The sequence below is a fragment of the Ursus maritimus genome, unplaced genomic scaffold, assembly GCF_017311325.1.
Source record: "Ursus maritimus isolate PB19 unplaced genomic scaffold, ASM1731132v1 scaffold_30, whole genome shotgun sequence".
NCBI lineage: Eukaryota > Metazoa > Chordata > Mammalia > Carnivora > Ursidae > Ursus > Ursus maritimus.
Window position 1 is genome coordinate 7,810,906 of NW_024425564.1, and position 17,474 is coordinate 7,828,379.

General features: G+C 51.8%; 7 non-coding genes across 7 annotated transcripts; 4 read left to right on the forward strand and 3 right to left on the reverse strand.

Annotated features, from left to right (window-relative positions):
• The first annotated feature begins 2,896 nt into the window (after positions 1 to 2,896).
• Positions 2,897 to 2,969, forward strand: TRNAR-CCG. The gene has a single exon. It is a non-coding gene; the product is annotated as a tRNA-Arg (tRNA).
• Positions 2,970 to 4,766: 1,797 nt separating this feature from the next.
• TRNAA-AGC lies at positions 4,767 to 4,838 on the forward strand. The gene has a single exon. It is a non-coding gene; the product is annotated as a tRNA-Ala (tRNA).
• A 3,880-nt stretch (positions 4,839 to 8,718) lies between these two features.
• Positions 8,719 to 8,790, reverse strand: TRNAA-CGC. The gene has a single exon. It is a non-coding gene; the product is annotated as a tRNA-Ala (tRNA).
• Positions 8,791 to 11,044: 2,254 nt separating this feature from the next.
• On the reverse strand, positions 11,045 to 11,116 carry TRNAA-UGC. Its single transcript has one exon. It is a non-coding gene; the product is annotated as a tRNA-Ala (tRNA).
• Positions 11,117 to 13,131: 2,015 nt separating this feature from the next.
• TRNAF-GAA lies at positions 13,132 to 13,204 on the forward strand. The gene has a single exon. It is a non-coding gene; the product is annotated as a tRNA-Phe (tRNA).
• Positions 13,205 to 14,546: 1,342 nt separating this feature from the next.
• On the reverse strand, positions 14,547 to 14,620 carry TRNAT-AGU. Its single transcript has one exon. It is a non-coding gene; the product is annotated as a tRNA-Thr (tRNA).
• Positions 14,621 to 16,138: 1,518 nt separating this feature from the next.
• On the forward strand, positions 16,139 to 16,211 carry TRNAF-GAA. Its single transcript has one exon. It is a non-coding gene; the product is annotated as a tRNA-Phe (tRNA).
• The last annotated feature ends 1,263 nt before the right edge of the window (positions 16,212 to 17,474 follow it).

A 17,474-nucleotide genomic window follows, 5' to 3' on the forward strand; every position in this document is an offset into this window, starting at 1 on the left:
TTCAGAACCGGAGATGCCGCGTCTCAGATGAAGCCGGCAGGTGTCAGGCCACGTTGCTAGATGCAGAAGGTTTCATTTCTTGCCCAGAACCTGACCTAGGTTTTTCAAGTCAGCACTCACGCTGCTTCTGTTTGTGTCCTTCTGCTTTGTCTTGCAGCCTTCGTAGTCAGAGGGGAAGACAGTTGAAGGAGGAAGAACTTGACGGTGCAAGAAAATGTTCCGTATCGGGCCCCTTTCTGTTGGTGGGCGGGACTGCCTCGCCAGCGCCCCCTTGGCCAGTAGAACCAGGGGCTGAGCGGTGACGGGGACAGCCATGCAGGGCGGTGTGGTGGGGTCAGCCCGGTACGCCGCGCCTCTTCCCTGGGGAGGTCGTGGCCTAAAAGTTTTAGAAAAAGGAGCGCGAGGCGTGCCCGGGTGGCTCAGTGGGTTAAGCGCCTGCCTTTAGCTCAGGTCATGATCTCAGGGTCCTGGGATCTGCCAGCAACCAGCTCCCTGCTTAGCGGGGAGCCTGCTTCTCCCTCTCCCTCTGCTGCTGCCCCTGCTTGTGCGCTCTCCCTCTTCTCAAATTAAATAAATAAATCTTTAAAAAGAGAAAGAAAACAGTAGTGCTAAACACAGCGAGCCTCGTTCTGCCAACTATTCCTTCTCCAAAGACTCACAGACGGTGGTAATTAATCAGGGACGTTTTCTTAATAGCCAAGTGTCCACAGCAGTGTGCCTGAGTGGGACAGGCAGTGCCCAGCGAGCAGAAGCCCCGGGCTCGTCCTCGGCGCCGCCACACTTTCCTTCGAGATGAAACTGTCTGAGCCCTTGCTCCTTCCTTTGACTTCCCTGCTCGTTCGTTCCGCCTTCTCCCCCGCCTCCTCCATCTCTTCCTCGCCCTTCTCCTCGTCCTTCTCTTCTCCCACCAAGTTCACCATCTCTTCATCCTTCACGTCGTTTCTCACTGTCTGCTGCTCACGTGGAAAGTGAAAGCGTTTCCGTGGGCCCCGGTAGCACCACTGTGACTGAGCCAGCACGGGGAAGGAAATTAGATGGAGGAGGCGAGGACGCGGCTTCCTCAGGGTCTCTCCAGCAGGAGGCAGTAACTCCACAGAAATCACACGTGCACCTTTGGCTCCAACCGCAGCATTATTAGAAAGCAAGAAAGAGAAAAGAACAAAAACAACATCGGAAAAGATGACCACAGATAATTTCCTCTCCCTGTTCTCTCAGCTGTGTCTGCATCAATGAGACACACAGGACACGGGATGTGCTGTGCTTTCCAAATTCAAGAAATAAGGAAATTATTAGAGTCACAGATTAAGTGGCTGACATTACCACATTGGGAGATTCTCGCTCTAAAGGTGTAAATGTGAGATGTGATCCATGGTTTGGCAGGTTGTCTGATTTAGTAAAAAAAAAAGGGGGGGGCAGGACAAGGAAGAACTCTTTTTTCAAAACTACATCACAGAAGCCTCTTCTGACCATGAACACCCTCCTCCATCCATTCCCTCAAGTAGAATATCTCGACAGACCGATGCAGCAAGAACAGGAATTCCATGCTTTCCAGGCTTCCTTGGATTCCTCACAAAATACTTTCGTTCAAAATATTTAAACATTTTAAAGAAATGCTGCCTAGAGCACATCAGATAAAAATCTCAGAGAAAGAAGCACTGGACGGCTTTGGAGGGAACGGTATCATCCATGTGAAGAAAGGTTTATACGCTTTTCAAAAGCTATTTATTAGTTATTTAGTATCATTTTAAAAATGTCTGTGCCAATCCTTCCTGTCGCACCCCAGGCTTCTGTGGAAAGAAGAAATGTTGATGGTTTTGCTCAGTCCACAACCTTACTCTGCTGCTTCTGCCTACCTGTGAATTTTTTCCTCTCCCAGACTGAATTAAAAAATATCAGTTTTTGAAAATTTTGTGTTATCTTGAGGTTTTAGTCTGCTATTCCTCGACCACAAAATCCACCCAACTGAGAACGATCTCCGCGTGTGAGCGAGTTTGAGCGTCCGCCGGAGCGCTTGTGCCGGTTGGCACCTTCCCAACAGCTGTGTGGCTCGATTCTCAGGCTCCTCTAAACGGGGACCCAAGGGACCATTCTCCAGGTGGACGCTTACTGAATCCACCTCAAGAAAGGGGCTTAACTGAGTGAATTCCATAGGAAACATCTGGAGGCATTTCCTTGGTCTAACCAGGCCCTCTGGTCGGGCTCCGGCCGCTCACGGGCTCGGTTAGAGGTGCAAACTGATCTCTCTGGGAGGAAAGCCAGTACCGGACACGGGTAAAGAGAAGAGTTGTTTTTTCTAAATAATGCGACACTTCCAGGAAACCAAGAGGATGCGAAAACAGTCTGTCATTGCTTTCCTTTAGGACTCTGTGGGTTCCCCATCTTTCCGACCCCACCGAGCGGCACAGTTGGGAGGGTGGTCACACACAGGGGTTGTTCCGAGGATCAATCCTCGGGGGCGCCTGGGGCCCACCACCTTTAGGCAAACTGCTTGGGGCGTGAAGGGGTCGGCGAGGCCGGCGCTCCTCGGGGCTACTGTGGCCCTGCCCCCTCCCCGCCCTGGAGTTTGGAAGACACCACGTTGTGTCTCAGACGTGGCAGCGATGTGCCCCATTCTCTCGAGGAGGCTGGGGACCCATTACCCTGCCCCATGTGGGGTGATTCTTCTCATCGTCTGGTGGAGAGTCAAGGTATGAATGAATTATAGTAAAATACTTTCACGATCTCACTGTGCAGTCGTTCTAAGTAATTGTTGCTAGGGATTCCGCATGGAGTGTCATTCCTTTTACTCCTTTTTTTAATGTTGATAATTAAATCTTCCTCCAGTTGCAGTTAAAACTTTGAAAACAGACACTATTTCATCTCAGCTTCCAAGCATGGAGATGCCCTTCTATCAGTGGGCCGCGTGGCCTAATGGATAAGGCGTCTGATTCCGGATCAGAAGATTGAGGGTTCGAGTCCCTTCGTGGTCGCTCCTTCTTGCCAAAGGAGAAACGGGAACTCCTTTGTTTGACTTCCATGGGGGGACACTTGAGTACTCTTTGGAAACCTGAAAAGACCAGCCCTGGGTGGTGCTGACTTACTAATAACTTATTTTGTTATTGGCCTCTAATCACTAAATAAGAGTAAAGGAACACTGATGAATGGTTGTCAACAGTGTGTCAAGCCTGGCTTTCTGGCTGGAAGCTCTGCTCTGGAGCTGGCTGACCGTGGCCAGCAAAAGGCTGGGAGTGGTAGAGAAGCCGACTACAGACATTGCTCTGGAAAGCTGGGCTCCAAAGCGCTTCTATTTCAGAGTTACAAGTAGGAGTTTGGAGGGGGTGGGACACGGAGTCCAGAACAGGCCCTGGAAATCTGAACCCCATAGTGTCTGTGGTTTATCAAACTGAACTATCCGGGCTCAGGGATCCAATTTTTCCTGAGAATTTACTCAAAGCTACTAAGTCAATTATTCTCGCTCTTTCCCGGATTTGCCTTTACTGTAAGCACAGGGTGTTGGCATCTTCCGTCACATGATTTGTGGAAAAATCCTGTGAAGGTTGACTTGATGTTGACCAAAATGGCCAGTCATCTTACCAAAACTTGGTTCGGAACCAGGGATCAGGTCAGCTCCAGGCCGTCCAGTTTGAACAACTCAGAGCCACTCAGCGGGATTAATATTTCAACTGCTGCTTCAATTGTTCATAAGATTTTTAACTTTCACTTTTGGGAGATTTCATGTTCCTTAAACACTGTCATTCTTTACTGTCCACTCATGTGCTTACACGCACATTGGTTTTGTTTCTCTGGAGAACCCTGACTAATACAGTCATTAAAAACAAGAAAAATCTACAAAACTGTCACAGCCAAAAACAATAACAACAACCAGAAGCCTAAAGACACCTGACAACTAAACGTAGTGTGGTGCTGTGGAACAGACAAAGGTGACGAGGCTAAAAACCAAGGAGATCTGAATAGACTATGGAATGTATTTAATAAACAAGTGCTGGGCTGGCCGCGTTGGTGGAGCGTGTGGCTCTTGATCTCAGGGTCTGCGCCCAGGGTTGTCTGGAGGTGGGAAGCGGCGGCTCTGCGCCTTGGGGACGGAGGAAATCTGCGCGCCCGTGCAGGGAGGTCTACAGAGAGAGAAAGTGAGGTTCGCAGGCTGATCCCAGCCGCGCTGCGCTTCCCTCCCAGCGCCGGCCGCTTGCTCTGAAAAAGACGCTGTAGCGACGCAGGTGTCCACGTTTGTCCTCTGTCGTCCGCCTGCGCGTATTGTCTTCAAAACCCGAGCTGCCGCCGAAACTGGCCGCCGGCACGTCTCCACAGCCGGGCGCCCACCGCCGCCGTTTGCAAGAGCGTGCAAGGCTGCCCGAGACGCGCACTTGTCGCTCGTTTTCCGTCGCGTATCGTGACTTAGTTCCCTCTGGTCTCAACTCCACACCAGGATCTGCATTCGCTCCCCGGAGCTCCCGGGGCGCGTCTTTGTATCCCCCGCCCCCCGCAGCTTCCAGGGCCTCAAAGGACGTTTTTAGGAAGGGAGCATCTGAAGACCTACAACAGGTTCAGTCGTCGTGGACGACCGGAGCTGGCAGGACGGGCAGTGGGCTCGGGCCGCCCTTGATGGGGAAGAGCTGAGGGGTTTTCGGTTCAGAATGCATTTCTGCGTCTCTTGGCACAACTGTGAGACAGGGTGCGGTCCCGAGGTTTCACGGATGGAGGACTGGCCAAGTCTTTAGACGATGCTATAAATAAGTACTATGGGGTCCTCCGGGGCTCTCACCCGCCAAGGGGGTGTAGGTCAGTGGTAGAGCGCGTGCTTAGCATGCACGAGGCCCCGGGTTCAATCCCCGGCACCTCCACTGACCGTTAGGTCCCGCCGCCCGCTCAGCTGAAGACGGTGGTCCAGTTCCCGCATTTCCCTTCCCTAAGGTGCGTGCCGTTGGGCACTTATCCATTTATGCAACCAGACTGCTGCACAAAGCAAAGCCAGAAGAGCGTGCGCCCTCAGAAGCCATCGGAAAGCTTCGCACCCTCCGTAGACTGCGGTTCTCCTTCGCTGCAAATTCTCATTATTATTAAGAAGTGGGGAAGAAAAAAGAGAAGGTGGGGGAAGGAGGTCCTTGGAAAAACTCCTTTAGATTCCCCCACCACTTTCCCTCAGCTGCGCCTGGGTCCATGGACCGGACTGCTGGCCCAGGAGACTTTTGTCCTTCCCCTTGTCCGGTCCTCACTTGCCCCTGTACCCCCCCCCCATAATTTTGATTGGGCAGCAAAAGCTCGGCCCAATCACCAGTCCTGGGGCGCTGTGATCCCAGCTTTTTCTTGTGAAGAAGTGTTTCGTCCACTGTCCGAGGGAAAAGCGCTTCTGGTGAAACTCGGAGGCTTCCAAAATCCATCGTCCAGACAGTGATTCCCAGAGGTGGGAAGAGCAGCGAGCCGCCCTCAAAGCCGCTACGGAGCTCAAGGGGGGCTAGGCCTTCCCGTGGGACGAGCGGTTTTAAGCCCACTTTCCGCAGGACGAAGAGAACCTTCTGGTTTCTTACATCCCCGGTGTAACCAGAAACAGAGGCAACGCCCGCACGAAGTGCCTCCCCGCTATCCAAAGCCTCCGCGCCGGCGAAGGTCCTCGGTGCAGAGATCTGGCCCCGCGCCCCTTTCTCCCGTCTCCGTCTGGTTCCTCCTCCTGCCCCCACCCCCACGTCCTGTGTCGCTTCTCCTCCACTTTTCCTCCCTGTGCCCCCCATCCGCGCGCATCGCCTCCTCCCCGCTGGACGCTCGCAGCAGCTCGGCGCACTTCAGGACGGCGGCTGCGCGTTCTAGGTTAGCGCTTCTCCCACCTGCACGGGCCGGGCGGGGGGGAGCATGTAGTTCCATAGGCCTCCCGCCCCCGCCCCCCGCCGCCAGCCTTCGCGCGCTCAGGAGCTATCAGGTGGAAGAGGGGAATTTCCAAGTCCCGAGCGGCCCCCCAGGCTCGGCAACCGCTGCGCTCGGACCCACAATCTTCACCTCCGTGTTGGAAGGTCGCTTCTGGGCGATGAGGTTATTCACCAAGTGACTTTCGCATGTCGTCTCGCCTCTAAGCGCGGGTCTCGGCGACGTCCCGGCGCCAACTGAGCCTCGCCCTGTGATTCGAGGGAGAGGAGCGGAGGCGGCTGGGGCACCGGAGGGCTGATCTACAACTTACTGGGATATTCAGGAACGTACGGATTTCGCACAGGGAGGAAAGTATCCGAATGCAAAGTAAGAAAGAAGACACAGTCATTGACACAATCATTTAGGATTTCTCCCCAAACGCATATCTGGTTGCCGAAAATTTGGAAGAGGAGGGAAGTGTCTATTCTTTGTGCCCCTGTGATGCTGAGGTTTGAATATATGCCGACGAGCAGCCGATCGGGGTGGGGAGGTGGTTACAACAGTAAGCCTGCTCCCGGGAAGCAGCTCTTGCTCTGCCTCCAGAAGGTCTCCCTGTGCTGCTTTGTGGGTCCCAGAGACCGACGGCAGAGTCCTCCAGACAAAACCACTGCCGGGTTTCCCGACCACCATGCCGGCACCAGAGTTTGCTATAGCAACGACTGATGACATACAATTACTGTTTTTTTTATTTGGGATGTTTCCTTTTTCCATCTGGATCTAACCTTCCTGAGGCAACGTTTCAGGTCCTGTTCTTTGGGGCCCTTCCTCTAGCGATTCCTGCTGGGACGACAGCCAGAAGGGTTGCAGGTGCAGAGCACGCGGTGTAATGATGTGGGAAATACGTGATGCCACCAGACGAGCCGGGAAGGAGTGACACATTCGGAGTTCCAACCTGAAGCCACCTGAGTTGGGATGGGCCATGCATGCCTGTAGTTGAGGCTTTGAGGGTCTGCAGGGCAGTTACTTCCTTCCTCTGGAAAAACGTATCCCACACACGGATGCCCTCGAGGGTTATGTGCCCAGAGTTCCGTTGCTTTATGGTGACTTCTTATCTCTCATGGCTTTTAACAGCTGCTTGAGAGATTCTCTGAGGCAGTCTCAGGGCTCCTTGCGAAATACAGTGAGGCTGTAAAGAGCAAGAGGAAAATCATGCCTGAGAATGGGTGCTTGGCAAAATGGAAGAGGGTGGTCCAAAATGGAAGAAGCTGTTTTCCACTGCTCATTACTCTGCGTCGCAGTCAGGAGGCAAGAGAATGAGAAGGAAAGCTCATTCACTTAGCCTTTGCCCTGAAATAATATAGAAAGTGGTGTGACAACAACATAGCTGAATGAGGGTAGCCCAGAGATGGCCCCGGCAGGGGTCTGTGGCTCAGCGGGCTAAGGCGGCTGTTTGGGGTTTGAGACCTGAAGGAAACCGAGCTTGTGAAGGATCCCTGCTTCCTCACCTTTTTTAAAAAAACTATTATTATGTTATGTTAGTCACCATACAGTACATCTTTAGCTTTTGATGTAATGTTCCATGATTCATTGTTTGCGTATAACACCTACTGCCCCATGCAATACGTGCCCTCCGTGATACCCATCACCAGGCTAGCCTATCCCCCCACCTCCCTCCCCTCTGAAGCCCTCAGTGTGTTTCCCAGAGTCCACAGTCTCTCCTGGTTCATTCCCCCTTCTACTTACCCCCCCATTCATTCTTCCCTTCCTTCTACCAATCTCCCTGCTATTCCTTATGTTCTGATCTCAGAGGAGCTAGGAGAAACATGGTGTTAGCTTTTCCAAATGCAGGAATTTAGACATCGTCTTTTAAAGTTTGACTCCACATTGTAAAGCATCCTTTTCTAATACAAAAGGTAACATGTAAAAGCTTTGCAGAGATAAATGGAACGATTCTGGTGCATTCACCCAACATGCGATTTGCACAGAAAACAAAGTGCAGAGCATTAATATTCCATATTCCGTAGCTTGTACCAACTCTTTGACAAGTGCTGTTTGCTTAAATACAAGCAGCTTAGATATTTGTCCTTATTCCCACCGAAACACCTTTGGCCACATCTTCCTCCAGACATTCGCTGTGGTGCTACACGGACGGGGTGTTCATTCATTTAAAGATTTGGGAACAAAAAGAGTTCAGCGAGGGAAGGTCGAAGGTAAAGGAATTTGAATCCGTCGTCTGCCAGTGTTTCTGAGATTGAGGTCGAGGGGCTGGTGCGGAGTCAGTGGGAGCCCTTCCAGCACACGTTGTCTGTGAACTTCTCGTGAAAGTCAACGTGGTAGGGAATACCGGGAACCGTGCTGCCAAATTCCAGGGTCCGTCCTTTACGGCCCGCGGGCGCTCGCGCATCGGCGCGCGGCTTGCCGTCTCCAGCTCCCAGATGATGCTCTGACGTCCGCTAGGCGCGGGTCTCGGTCGCCCCTGACGCTTGCGGGCCGCGCCCGGCTCCCCGTCCCGCAGAAGCTGGGCCCGCGCCCGCACACCGCNGCTCCTGGCGCTCCCCGAGCCGGGGAGGGGGGCAGGGGAGACCTGCCCCTGCGCCTCGGACGCCGCAGTGCTCGCAAAACCTAGGCAACTTCACAGATCTTTTCTGGATTCTGCCAAATGAGACCTAAAGTGCGTGGGTCTGTGGATGTGCCCGCAACTTGGTGTTCCAGGCGGCGTCGCGGCCGGCGAGGGCGCTTTTCCCCTTCTCTCTTCTGCGAATGTTCGCATCTTGGGTGGCATCAAGTCCCATTGAGTGGACATGGCATAATATTGAAGGGAACGCATTGAACTATTATTTTAGTGGGAGCAGGGGAAACATGGTGAAGAGCACGAAAAAGCACGGATGGAGGAGCCGGGGGTCGAACCCGGGGCCTCGTACATGCGAAGCACGCGCTCTACCACTGAGCTACACCCCCAGCCGCTGAGGGCCCCCCTGGGGATCCTCTATAACATTAAAGTGTCCCTGTCGCTCACATATTTCTGTTGGACTAGATTTCAGGAAGCACCTTTGTCGTGAAGTGGTAGAGGTCAGCGTGCAGTTTGAGCCCCTTAATGGGAGATTTAAGAGTTCAGTTCAAGGCCGTTTGAGGAATTCTTTTCCTTTTCCTCTCCATTGTTTCCAGCTTTTGTATGGAAACCCACTGGAGCTTCGCAGGAGCACGCTGGTGTGCGCTCCTCCACTCCTCGCAGCCTGCTGGTGGCTGGACTGGCTTCTGAGCAGCGGCGTCGGGGGCAAACTCAGGCTGCAGCAAAACGAGAAAGCCACACAGGTATGCGGTCCGGTGATTTTTTCACTCCGTCCTAATCTCACCAGGCAACCTCCAAGGCTCTTGCAAGGGTCTGCTAGATAAATAAAACCACGAATTTAACAATGACAGGCCAGGGAGGAATTGGGGAACAAGGTCGATTGACGCGGGAGTTGGACTCTTGCTGGAGTCTGAGACTTGGTACTTAGGAAGGACTGCAGGTTGCACCGGGCAGGAGGTGATGCCTTCCGCAAAGAATAGTAAATGTAAGAGGAGGGTGAGAATTCTGTTAGTTTGGTGTTGTTGTTGGTTTGTTGGTTTGTTTTTGCTTTGGGGGCGTAGGTGGAGCGATAAGGGGGAGACGTAGAGTTTGGGTTTGGATATGACATAATTAGAGTCTGAGTCTGGGATTCCGCAGACTTCTCTGAACCGGAGTTTCCGACATTCACGTGGCTGGGAGGAGAGGGCGTCTCAGAAGTGGGTAGAGTAAGGACTTAAAGTCATCCATCAAGACCAGTAGATAAAGAACTTATTATTGGTGTTGATGAAAAATGAAAAAAAAATGAGATTGCTCCTAGACTGATCTCATTTTAAGAAAATTTATCCTCCTTGTTGTGGTCTTACATTTTCCTTAGAACACCAGTAAAAGTCCCATTTCCTACCAGCAGCTCCCCAGTAAGGTGATTGTCTCTTCTTTCTCCCTCCTTGGGAACCTGTGACTACTTTAGTTACATAATGTCATGTGTCAAACTTCTCAAAGTCAAGGGACTTTAAACAACCACCAATTACATTGGCTCACAGTTGCCTGGGTCAGAAGTTTTGTCTGGGCCGTCTTCTGCTCCTTGGAGCTGGGGTCATTCACTGCTCTTCATTTAGCTGGTACCAGGGTTGGACTCGAAGGTCCCAGGAGGCTCCACTCTGGGGCACCAGCATGACCCTATGTGGTTTTCTGTTCACGTTTCTCTCCCCATTCTAGCGTGGGCTTTCTCGTAGCATGGTGACCCCATCGTGGTCAGACTCCTTGCAGAGCAGCTTCTGAGAGGGGCTATTTCCTGTGCAAGGACATAGCATCAATTCCTCTAGTCCCCAAAGGACCATCTTTGAGCAGAAATAGTCCACAGGGGCTGGTTTATTGAAAGGGAGGGTCTCCTGCCTCCAACACACACCTAGTGCAGAGCACCTCGTTCTCAACTTTTTCAGGTACAGGGGAATGGGGAGGAAACAAGGAGATGGCTGACTTCCCAGGAGCCAAGACCTCTCCATCACGTGGATTTATCTGAGAGCGAAGCGTTCTGTATTGCGGGGGATGAACACTACTTTGTCTCCAAAATTAAAGCAGCTCGACAATGGGATTTTCCTCACTTTGTCATTTTTCAGGCTCTTACTGAAGAAACAAAAGTCCGTGTTTGAATTCATGTGCTCTATTCCTGGTATGTAATAAAGGATCGTGAATACTTGTTTGTCCAAGGCATTCAGTTTCCAGTCCAAAGTCTTTTTCCAGACAGTTGGAATCCTGCTCACATCACCCTAATTTTTCTCATGCCTTTGTCTTTAGGATTAGTTGTTCTGGCTAAGGAAATTGCACGGGTCTCTCCCTCTCTCTCTCCTCCTCCTCTTCCCTCCCCTTCTCTCCTCCACTCATCCCTTCTCTCTCCTTCTCTCTCTTCCTCTTACTTCGGATCTTCCTTTTTAAAAATCCTATTGTAAAATGATAGTCCAGGTGACAAAGCTGGCTGCATTGGGGAATGTTGAATAAGTCTTTTTTTTTTCCCTTTCTTCTTTCCGATGTGGCACATAATCGTTTTTATTTTCCATGTGAGCAGAAAACAGAATTAACAAAAAACAGAAACAGAAAAGATTTGGCATCCAGGAAGGAGTGTAGGGATACGGAGCACATTGGAGATAGGAAAACAGGAAGTGCCCCTGGAGGTGCCGGGGATCGAACCCGGGGCCTCATGCATGCAAAGCATGCGCTCTACCACTGAGCTACACCCCCAGGCAAGAGCTGCTTGCTTTATGATATATTAGGAAATATGACTATCTTCTGTACTCTTTGGCAAGGCCATGTGTGTGTGTGTGTGTGTGTGTGTGAGAGAGAGAGAGAGGGAAAATTTACTCTGTTAATGACACCAGTTCTACAATTTCTGAATTGGATTTTTTTTTTGGCTAGACTCAAGTATAATGAATTCTAAGGCCAAATTGATACCATTCCTGCTCCTAGGTTCTTCCCAGCCATGGTCAGTCTTCTCTAAGAGCTTCTTACCATCCTAATGCCTGTGTTTTGTTTTGTTTTGTTTTGTTTTGTTTTTGAGAACCACTTCTCCAGAAAAATCTCAGGTTGGGACTTTCACTTGTCTTCATTCTTTTTCTCTATGGTGTCTTTCTCCTCCATAGATCACTCTACCTAATCTTCATTGACCATCTTGTCCATACCCACCTCTTCAAGTGTCTTTCGTCTGTAATTACTCTCTTCCTCCACTTTCTACACTGAACCTTGCCTTACGTACCAGCCATCTTCAAGAGCAGGATATCTTGCTCTAGAAAACCAAAACAGCACATTGACAGCCTATATGCAGAATGAAAATAATTATTCCTTGTTTCCAATTGTGTTGCGTCCCTCAATTTCATATCTTGAGAAATGGTCTTCACCCTACAGATGGTTGGCAAGTCTAGAAAAGAGAAAGAAAGGGAGGAAGGGAAGGAAGGAGGGGGAGAGAGAGAAAGTTGGCGTAAGAAAGAGAGAGGAAGAAAATGTTTGAGTTCAGCTTCCTTCCTACTCATCGCTGCCTCTCCATTCCCAAGCAACCACTGACCTAATTCCTGTCACTGATTAGTTTGCATTTTCTAAAGTTTTATACAAATGGAATTGTATCATATTTACTTTTTTGGTTTTACTTCTTTCACTCATCATAATTATTTTGAGATCACCCATGTTTAATGTATCAATAGTTTATGCCATTTTATGCTGAATAGTATTCCATGGTATGGATATATCACAATTTGTTTCTCCGTTCACCCATTTAAGATAAGCATTTGGGTTGTTTCCAGTTATTGGCTATTATAAATAGAGCTGATATGAGTATTTGTATACAAGAATTTGTATGGACATAATAGTTTTATTTTTTTCTGTTGGATACATATTTAGAATTTGAATGGTTGGATCATGGGGTTGGTACATCTTCAGCTTTTTAAGAAACTGCCAAACTGTTTCAAAGTAGTACTCTTTTTCAGTACTGCTAATGGGGTATGAGAGTTTCATTTCTTCTGCATTGTTACTGACATTTGGTATGGCTAGCGTTTGTAAATTCAGCCACTCTTATAACTGCAATGGTACATCACTACGGTCTTAATTCGTGTTCCCTTAATGACGGATATAGAGCGTCTTTTATCTGCCATCCTTATAGCTTCTTTGACAAAGTCTCTGCTTAAATATTTCGTATTTTTAAATCAGGTTTTCTTATTGTTGGCTATTTAGAGCCCTTTATATGTTCTAGACATAAACCCTTTATCAGATACATGGTTCGCAAAGGTTGTCTTCCGGTCTGTGACTTGTCTTTCTGTTCTTTTAAACATGCTTACACAGAGCAGGATTTAACATTTTTTGATGAGGTTAAATTTATCAAATTTTATGCTTTTGTTGTCATAGCTACAAAATATTTCTCTGACCCAAGGCCGCAAAGATTTTCTCCTATGTATGGGATCCCACGAAATTTTTTCTTTAGTTTCCTTAATTTTCTGCGATGTGTCTGGGTTAACCGGCAAGAAGCGGAAGAGCAGGAAGCCTTTCTATTGGAACCCCCTTACCTCTCCGGTGTCTCCCTCCTCCCCCTACCGCCCCACGCTGCCAGGAATTGGGTCCAAGCGATAAAGGCGGAAGACAATAGGTCCCCCAAATTTCTGGGTGGATACAGTTAGACAGCAGCACTTGAAGAATCTGAAATCTCCTAAAATGGAAGTTGGAAACAATCCATGTATTGAAAAATAAATATCTGGAAACACCATCTGCAGGTGGCCGAAATAGCTCAGTTGGGAGAGCGTTAGACTGAAGATCTAAAGGTCCCTGGTTCAATCCTGGGTTTCGGCAGGTTGTTTTTGTTGCCCCCCCCCCCCAGGGGCAGGCGGTTCCCGCAACCCTGAGACCTGTGTTTGCCACCTTGAAACGTCATAATAATTACACCTTGGAATTTGCGTTTTGTAAGTGATGTTCAATGGGACAACTGAACTAGGCGTCTGAACAAAGGGAATGAGTGCGATATGCGCTCTGGCTTTCCTTGCTTCTCTTTCTGCAAACAGCGCTTGCCCTGCCCCATGAACCTTGACGTGTGAGATAAAGGTGAACAATAATATTCATACTGATAATTCACAATGTGCATTCCACTTAATTAGAATGACATTAAATAAGAAATGAGAAATGCATTAACAGGTCGAGAGAGACCAAGGAAGAAAGGGGAAAAAAAAAACTTTATATTTTATTGCTACTTTTAATGAAACTTTCCCTCTCCTTTAAAAAAATTAATTAATCTATTTATTTACTTATTTGCTGGGCTACAGGGACGGTCAAGAGGAAGAGTCGATGTTGGGGTGAAAGCCACAAACCACTGCTTACACATGCCCCCAAGAGCGACGGCGTTGTACCTCAGATTCTTATTTCAAAATAATTAAAGCGAGCCCTTACAAGCACCGCGGTAGAAATTCTGGATTTCTGTTAGAGCTCAGCAGATATCAGCCCCGAGTTTACACCCCGGAGGGAGGAGCAAGTCTTCTGGCTGGAATACAGCCGGTGGAGACCACCAGCGCAGGGCCAAGCTGGCAGTGGCCGCAGGCTTCCTCCCCTGTTTTGAGTAAGGGCCCTTACATTCTCATTTTGCACGTGGCCCGGCCGTTATGTGACCCGTGCTGATGACCATTCAATCAACATTCACAATATGCTTTCACACATTTCTGGGGTTGAATACACCTGCCTCCGCGCCCCCGCCGGCTCCCCACACACCTGCAGTTGAGTTATAATCTCAAGAGCACTGGCAAGTATGGTATTAACATTCACGCCCACGGAGCTCCCTCTCTGAACTTCGATGAGTCCGCGCACGAACTGCATGAAATCAGGATTAGAATACCCGACATAACATTCACGGACAATCCCAAGGGAACTTGTGGTTTGTATTTACAAGAAAACACATCAAGAAAACAGGGTAGCACAGCCTTGTTTTGCGTGGCTGTACCAAGATCAGCTCCCTTTTGTGTCCAAGGCCTTGGGACGCTACCTGTTACGTCCACAGTCGGGGATGGCGGGGTGAAAGTTGGGGAGTAGTGTGGAGGGAGGCCTTCGCAATTTTTATTGCGAAATAAAAACGGCGAATCCAAGTTTACAAAAACAGGCGGAATACCTCTTGGTGGAACGAGCAAGCCTGTAAACACAGCAGCTACCCAGGCCCCGCTGGGATTCGAACCCAGGATCTCCTGTTTACTAGACAGGCGCTTTAACCAGCTAAGCCACGGAGCCCACGCCAGCGAGCTGCTGCAATTTCTTGCATGCGGGTATGATTTTGCACCGCAGCTGTGTTTCTGAGAGACCCCCCCCTCCCCTTTCTCGGGCTTTCATCGGCTCGGAGCCGCCCGGGCGTGAACAACCGTGACCCACGCAGGGGTTCAGTGGTCTTGTCGCTGCTTCGCTCTGCACAACTTCTCTGCACTTGGAGCCTCGACGCGGCCTCGGGGAAGCTCGCGCAGACGGAGGGGAAGGCGCTCTGCGCAGACACCCCCGAGAGCGCAGAGACGCCGGCGCGGGAAGCCGCACAGGCCCGTTTTGTCGGGGACGGGACGGGCGACAACGCGTCAGGGCCTCAGAGCTTCTTCTCCCTCTTCCGCTGGCGCCAGAGGTGGGCGGCGAGCCCCCAGGCCCCAAGACGACCCTGCGGACCAGGCCCTGCGCCTGCGGGCGTCCTGCGTCGTCGCGCGGGGGCCCTGCTCTGCTCCTGAGGTCCGAGCCGCTGCCACCGGCGCTCGGCGGGGCTTCGGGGGCGGCAGTCTGCAGAGACCCCCCGGGAGACGGGCCCGCGTGGAGACAGAACCCCAGACCCGCAGGACCAGAGGGAAGACGGGCCCGGACACTGCGCCCCGGTCTTCTCCCAACGCGGCGGTCGGAACCCTGCAGCCGGGCGTCTAACACTTGGTTTTGAAAACCCCAAAGTCGACACCCTCCCATCGGATACCGGGCTGCGGTGGGCGGTCTCTACCAAAGGGGGACAACCGGAGGGGACGGCAGGTGCCCCTCCTGCTCCGCCCGCCTCGCCTTCTGCGAAGTCCTGCGGCCGTGGGCTCTGCCAAGTTACGTTTTCTCACTTTGCTGACGTGTTGTCATGAGAGTCTAGCCGGGCGATGTTCATGTAGATCGTATCCCTCCAGCAGATGTACACCGTCCCTGGATTCCATTGCTCAGCGTTTCCGGAGAGAATGACAGACGAAAGAACGAAAAGAAGAGAAAAATGTCGAACCTCAACAGGTATTTCCTTTGGTTTCTTTTATTCTCTGAGAGGTGCCTGGGTCTACTCGCCAGATGCCCAGGAGCGGAAGGCTGCAGCTTTACCCCACCATCGCCCTCTCCCGCCCCCTCCTCCACCTGCCACCCCCGCCGCCGGGACCCCCGCCCCCTCTCGCACCCCTCGTCTACCTGCCACCCCTGCTGCCGGGACCCCCGCCCCTCTCCCGCACCCCTCCTCCACCTGCCACCCCCGCTGCCGGGACCCCCGCCCCTCTCCCGCACCCCTCCTCCACCTGCCACCCCCGCTGCCGGGACCCCCGCCCCCTCTCGCACCCCTCCTCCACCTGCCACCCCCGCCGCCGGGAATCCGACCGACCCGCGCACACGTGGAAGACGGTGGGCTCCGAGTCTTTCTGGGTCGGCAAAGATACCCGACACCTAGACAGTCACACTTAAGGGCTCTAAACCACCCGAAACGCAGGGTGAGCGCAATGCGAGCATTGAAGGGGGGAGGGAGCAGAAAGAGGCTGTCAGGAGGCGGCCGAAGAAGCTCAGTTGGGAGAGCGTTAGACTGAAGATCTAAAGGTCCCTGGTTCGATCCCGGGTTTCGGCAGACCGAGCCTTTTGGTCCCTGCGCGGGGTCGCTGCGGTTCCCGGGAGCCCAGGACTGTGGATGAAGGCTGTGAGGCTGTGACTTTATAGGTGCGCGCTGAAATTGGAACGTCATGAATTTCGGGTCTCACGAAATGCTGTTCTTCCTTCACTTTCTCCAACTTTTGGAGCGGTGACCGGCGCCGGCTGCTTTCCCGCGGCGTCCGAGCGCAGCGTGCTCACGGTCGTGCCCCCTCCTGCCGCGGCCGCCGCGCGCCACGTGCCGCAGTGACGGGTCCACAGCGCTGCCAGGCCCCGCGCGCCCGCCCGCCTTCCTACCCGTGCGCGCACGCGGACGCAGCAAGGGCCCGGGTCACGAGCTACGCCCAGCCGCGCACGGTGTTCTCTGTGCAGCCACCGCCTTAGCTCGGCTGACGGTATCCACGGCACGTTCAACCGCCCTGGGCTCCCGGGAACCGCAGCGACCCCGCGCAGGGACCAAAAGGCTCGGTCTGCCGAAAGCCCGGGGATCGAACCAGGGACCTTTAATCTTCAGTCCGCTCTCCCAACTGACTATTTCGGCCGCCTCCTGACAGCCTCTTCTTGCCCCCCCTCCCCCTTCAATGCTCGCATTGCGCTCCCTGCGTTTCGGGTGGTTTAGAGCCCTTAAGTGTGACTGTCTAGGTGTCCGGTATCTTTGCCACAGAGAAGACTCGGAGCCCACCGTCTTCCACGTGTCGATCGGGATTCCCGGCGGCGGGGGTGGCAGGTGGAGGAGAGTAGCGAGAGGGGCGGGGGGTGGCAGGTGGAGGAGGGGTGCGGGGAGAGGGGCGGGGGTCCCGGCAGCGGGGGTGGCAGGTAGACAAGGGGAGGTGCGAGAGGGGCGAAGGGGGTCCGGGCAGCGGGGGTGGCAAGGTGGAGGAGGGGGCGGGAGAGGGCGATGGTGGGGTAAAGCTGCAGCCTTCCGCTCCTGGGCATCTGGCAGTAGACCCAGGCACCTCTCAGAGAATAAAAGAAACCAAAGGAAATACCTGTTGAGGTTCGACATTTTCTCTTCTTTTCGTTCTTTCGTCTGTCATTATCTCCAAAAATGCTAGAAATTTTAATGATAGGGAACACTAACTTTGAACAAAATGTTATCCCCAAGGATAATTCTTCTAATTATTATTAGTAATAATAATTGTACTGAACTATTATTATACTTTAATTTCATTTTTAAAAGTGGAATTTTGGGAGCGCCTGGCTGGCTCAGTCAGTGGGCGTGCGACTCTTGATCTTGGGGTTG